Source organism: Pteropus alecto, unplaced genomic scaffold, assembly GCF_000325575.1.
Source record: "Pteropus alecto unplaced genomic scaffold, ASM32557v1 scaffold19, whole genome shotgun sequence".
Classification (NCBI taxonomy): domain Eukaryota; kingdom Metazoa; phylum Chordata; class Mammalia; order Chiroptera; family Pteropodidae; genus Pteropus; species Pteropus alecto.
The window spans coordinates 2,246,017-2,251,825 of record NW_006442490.1 but is presented as its reverse complement, the minus strand read 5'-3'; the positions used below and the strand labels follow the sequence as shown (position 1 = coordinate 2,251,825).

Here is a 5,809-nt window from a genome sequence, read left to right as displayed (position 1 = left end):
CCCAGTCTTATTAGTAGTGCTTTGTGTAGTAGGTGTCCAGTGGCACAGTCCTGAGAGAGGTTCAGCTGCAGGCCAAATTTAGCCCCAGCCTGTGGCCCTCTGGGGCCACCCGTTAAGATTCAGCAAACAAGCCACAGATGCTGTGCTTATAGTCGCCTCAAAAAGCCACACCAGATACTGAGGCCAACTGCCTCCAGTGTGAGTCTAGGCACTGCTCAGCAAGGAGTACCTGACTCGCTGAGAATATATCTGGATGTGGCTTGGGAGGGGCTGTGAGTTGGGGGAGGCAGAGTTTCAGGGAATCTTCTGGGCAGAGTGACCTCTGTTATCCAGTTTGATGATGTCTTGGCTATGGCGGCGCTGTGTCCTTGCACTGGGACGGGGGAGGGCTCGACAGGGAACAGTGGATACCGCCAGCACTTCTGTACAGAGTGAGTCTTGCCTCAGCCCTCACTCTGACAATGTCTCCCTGTAAGTCCCTGGTGGCCCCTGCACGCAGCCAAATTGGCACTGGTGCTCAGAGTGAGCAGGTCCATTACTGTGAAAATCTGCTCGCGGACACGGTCCCTTTAAGAGACGTCTGCCGCTGCCACTACCACTACCACAGCCTCCATCTCAGTCAGCCGCTGGAGACTGGGCAGCCCCGCGTCCTCGCCCCGTCCTTCCTTCTGCCGTTGCAGGGGTGCTTTCTTGGATTTCTCCCTAGTTGTATGGCTTGTTCATCTAGATTCCAGGCGATTTTTTCTTTCTGTTTGCTCCTTGTTTCCATCACAACTTTGATTTGGTCACCAAAGAGGCCGCGTCCATGAGCAGATTTTCATGGTGACGGACCTGCTCACCATGAGCACCAGTGCCGATTTGGCTGCGCGCAGGGGCCACCAGGCGTCTATCATCTACGCCATTTTTCTTCTCCTAAAGTTTTAAATCATTATCTAAATGCATCTGTGTTATTAATTATCCATGATTCAGGCCAATAGGACATTGACTTAGAAAAACCTTATTTATTCTTATTCAAAAACATTTTGTAATCAGAATATTGTTTTTAATTTGAGCTAACAAAATTTTAGTATATCTTAACATTCAAATTTGAAAATGTTCAAAAATTAAAATCAACCAGTCACTTTTTTTGTTTTTAAATCTGCTCACAACATCATCTAATAATAACGGTAATGGGTAAACAGTTCATTTGTAGAGTGTTTTAAACTTAAGAAAATTCTTTTATTTTATGAACTGTAATGACCAGCAATCCTTGGATTACTAAACATATAATGATATTTTCCAGACTCAAAAATGAAACTTAATATTTGGTTTGTTCTGCTTGTGAAAGATTATTCAATACCATGAAGAAATCCAGGTGTCTGGTCTATAATGATTGCCTGTATTTTAGAGGTCCAGCCCACCCCTACCATCCCCCACTAAATTTGGAAGATAAAAAAGAAACTAAAATTTCAAAGTAAAGGACCTAGCCAAATTCTAGAGTGGGGGTGTCACAGAACCGCCTTTATGTGGAAGTATTTACTAAAGATCTTAGAACAGATATTTATCTTTTTTAAACATTTAATATTTTGGAAAATTGAAGACTTAGGAAGCCAAGCAGGTGAAGGATAGGCTAGGAAATCAGGAATTCCTGGATGTGAACCTAATCTTGATCTTATTCTGTTTTTGCTCTAAATCAATGCCAAACTCTTCACACTTCAGCTGCTTTATAGCATGCAAGAATTATAAGGGGCGGCAGGACAAAACTGTTTCCTGGGAATGTCTAAGGTTAAATGGTTAACATTACAGCCCTTCCACAAAAGGCAAAAGACCCTCTGTGTATATTATTTACTTTCATATATTACCCACATACTTTAGGGAATCAAAATGGAGTATCTGTTCTGCTAAACTGACCTTGAAAAGAGATAACATTTCCACCCCTCAAATCTTGTCCATTTTAGGAATGATCAGTTACACAACTATTTAGGAAATTCATTCATGTGATCTTAAAAGGTTTTTAAGATAGCTTTAACAGTTGTGATTTGTGTATTTTCAGGCAGTTAATATTTGGCAAATTTAGGGCCCTCATCTTTATTTGTCCCCTATCCACTGGGCCATCAACATAAAAGGAAATGCCCTCTTCACCCAAGTCCTGCTTTGGCAACTTATGGAAAAGTTAATTGGTCCCTGTCATGAAAAGAAGCTCCGTTTGCCATACCAGGAGACACCACATCCCTATCTAGCTCTGCCCATGCTGCTTTGGACTCTTCAAAAGTCAGAACATGGTTTCACTTTCTCTTCACACTTTATGATAAAAACACCCTGATCTCTTCATGGCACTTAATAAATGGCCCCTTCTCACTGGAATTGGATGGTCGGCCCTTCCAACTAGTCATTAATTTGTAGGAAATGCCCTCCTCAGCAATCACTATTATGTAAATAGAGCTATAAACTTTAGAAGGCTAGTGCAATCCCAGACCCTAAAACTTGCTTGTGTGTGTATGGGAGGGGGGTGGAATCTTGATTGTAAAAGCACTGCCTTCCAAATTAAACTCAAACCACATGATACAGTTCATAAAATATACAAAACTCGCAGTCCAGTGACAGATTTATTGTAGCCATACAGAATAAAGCAAAAAAAAAAAGAACTCTATATGGAAAAACACTGCTACTTTTGACCCAAACAGCCTCCAAACAGGAAGTTAAAAGCAAATCAACGAGCTGTGGCCTCCCTAAGTTATGAAGGAGACCAGTGCAACCAGCATTTCCTGTCATTGCTTGTCACCATTTCCGAGTGCCTCTATCTGAACTGTTTTCTTAGAAAGATAAAATTATTACAGAAATTTCTTTAGGGGTAGGTGGAAGGCAATAAGGAAGACTACTATATGATTTAGGTTTGAAAGTAAAAAATGCTATTTTTACTAAATAAAATTTACATTGCACAGGTCACACAACCAATACTTGAACTTCTGCATTTCCATAAATATAGGAATAACAGACTACATTAATAAAAGTGTTTAGAATCAGATATTAGATAGCCTAGCTGTTTCTTATTAATATTCAGAATCACAATTTTCATGCATCTGATTAGTAAGAGAAACAACTGAAAACTACAATATCCCTGAGAAGAGGAACTAGCTTCTTAGAGTTGGTTTCTCTCAATATCTATCTCTGTCTTTCTCTGTCTCTGTCTCTCCATCCCACAACACAACTTACGCAACTTCAAAATATGTGTATATATGGCAGCTCTCTAATCACATTTTAGATCATCTCATCATCATCATCATCATCATCATCATCATCAGTCTGCATAATGCATAGAGTAGTTTTGTTTTTTTCTAGCACTGTAAAATGTCAAGCCCTATGCCACATTTTCCCAGCTTGTCATTTTCTCAATCACAAAAGATTTTTGGAGGGGTAGTTTCAGTCAAAAAGTAAAAGCATTTTGCCCTCATATATTATTGCTACATCGAAGTTCTCAGTGTGTCTGAATGAGTCCTCCAGCAAAACTAAGTTTATCTCTCTAAGAAATAGTATTAATAAATGGTAGCAGGGCAGCTACTTGGCCAGTCAAAAATTCCGCCAAGACCCAAGGTCTTTCTAGAAAAAAGGCCTCCCTTGGGGAGCCTGTCAATCTAAGTTCAGCCCAGACCCTGGTTTCAGAAAGCCAGCAGAGCGCTTATTGACACAGCCTCTGTGAGCAGCTGAGGCCACCACTACAGGCATTCACGAAACAGATCAGATTACGGGCAACCCTGCTCTCCATGTTTTTCTGTATCTTGAAGCCTTTAGACATAAAATGTGACCCTATAAGGTGTGCTATTTTTCACTTCATATTTCTGGGTAAGCTAATAAGGTTTTTTCTTCATGCTATCCAATTAGGAAAAATGCTGACATAAACAAGTTGGGAGTTTAAATTTTTCTCAAAATCACTTATGAAAAGAAATATAGTCCTGTTCTTTGGGATCCTCATCGACCAGACATCAAGAATTTTTAGAATCATCAATGGACCCTTTAACAAAATAGCACCCACAATTGGACCATTTACTGAACATGTACTTTTCAGAGGACAAATGCAAACTCCACTTGGGCATTGAGGTGAAATGTGATATCCACCACTGTGCCATGGGTTTTGTTGAATATGTCTCTATATACTTTAAACAGAACTCAGAAAAACCACTATATAGTTCATGAATCCAATCATAATAAAGCACCCACCTTAATATTAAGTGACAATCTCATTTTCTCAGTTTGTAAAGCGAATAACTGGGGACTTTGTATTATGGGATATATGCCCAAGCTAATATTAATCACGATGCTTTTGTTTTGCTTTGTTTTGTTTTTCCGCATAAAGGTTGAAGACTACAAAATGAAAGGTAAAATACAAACTCTTTGGTTCTTGTACTTTCTCTCGTTTTGCTAACAGGCCACCCCCACCCCAAAAAAGAACACCCCTTTGTTTTCTTTATGCTGCCACATAAGAGGAGACTGTAAAAGCTGTACCTAAAAACTGATGGTCCTTTGGGCACAAAAGATGATTGTGGTGGATCTGAAATGGCAGCTCTGTCTCTTCTACTGTATGGACTTTACTTTCTGAATACAATAAAAAGAAGCACTATTAATACCTGTATCTTGGTAAATAAAAACATATGCAAATTCAACCTCTAAATGGGCAATCAGTATTTATTTGACTGAAAATGAGACAGCTCCCAATGTCCTTTTTGGGTTTTGTTTGCGACTTCATCACTTTCTAAACTATACAGAACATGAGGCACCAGCATACAGTACTTCTTATTTTGTTCCTTCTGTATTTGGTGAAAAAGACTGTTTCTACATGACTCATTATTGAAGACTGATTCCTCTTGAATGTAGAGGAGATGTACTAAATGCAACTACAGGAGACAGAAAAATAGCAGCTAGATTTCAAGCCAATACATGAGGTCTCAGCCCAAAGTTTAACATTGTTTGCTTTTCTCTAAACTTGTTAGAAAGTTAGTTGTGGCCTCCAGCAAGAAATTCAACCCAGTGTTTAGTCTGTTTGTTGTTGTTGCTGTTGTTGTTGTTGCTGAATTTTTTGTCAATAGAGATATTGATACCTGAAGTCACAGGAAAGATGTTCATAAAATACAAATCCAGGTTAGAAAGACTTTTCTTGCACTTATTTAACAAACTCTTACTGAGCGCCTACTATGTGCCAAGCACTGGGGTTATGAGATAAAGAGATCCAGTAACCTGACTAATAAGGAGTTACTCATATATTCAGGGAAACCTGAATAAGCCTGAAGAAACCTTTCTCAAATTTCCACACCAGTTATAGGCTATGCCAAGAAGCTCAGGATTCAAGTAATCTTATGGGGACAATTTTAAGCCAATTTGAGTGATACAAAGCAGAAAACAAGATCCAGCAAACTGTTAATTTCTAGGATGCTCCCATGTTCTAAGGAGATCTAATAGACTGCTGGAAGTCTCTAGTGCCAACCCTCTGAATTTCTGTTTAGACTGCTTTTCTCAACTGGGAGCTCCCTTTTTTCTGGACCATTGTAGTTCGCCCATTGTGTGGGCATAAAAACAAAGCAAAACAAAACAAAAACTCTTGCTTGAAATTGGGAACAAATCATTCCTTCTACTCATGAGCCAATTTAATGCTGATGGAAGTAGGACTTGAGAATGAACATAATATTTTAACAAGTGTGCCTAATTGATTTTTAAAATTCTAATCAGTCTCTTTTTTTTCCCTTAATACTTTGTTCTTATGAATGTTATAAAGAGTAAAGAGTTCTGGGATTACTACACTTGAGTTTTTTGAAAAGCATCATATACGTATAGAGGGAAT

At 39.1% G+C, this 5,809-nt stretch overlaps 1 protein-coding gene across 34 annotated transcripts in view; it reads right to left on the bottom strand.

The window, feature by feature from the left end:
* MBNL3 (muscleblind like splicing regulator 3) overlaps positions 1-5,809 on the bottom strand; it is a 103,642-nt gene that overhangs the window by 94,887 nt on the left and 2,946 nt on the right. For 7 of the 34 annotated variants that reach the window (XM_025039616.1, XM_025039612.1, XM_025039622.1 and 4 more), the window contains one exon: positions 4,480-4,569. The exons of the other annotated variants lie outside the window; for them this stretch is intronic. The gene's annotated coding sequence lies outside the window, so the exon portion shown is untranslated. The remainder of the gene's footprint in view (positions 1-4,479; positions 4,570-5,809) is intronic. 34 annotated transcript variants of the gene reach the window in all.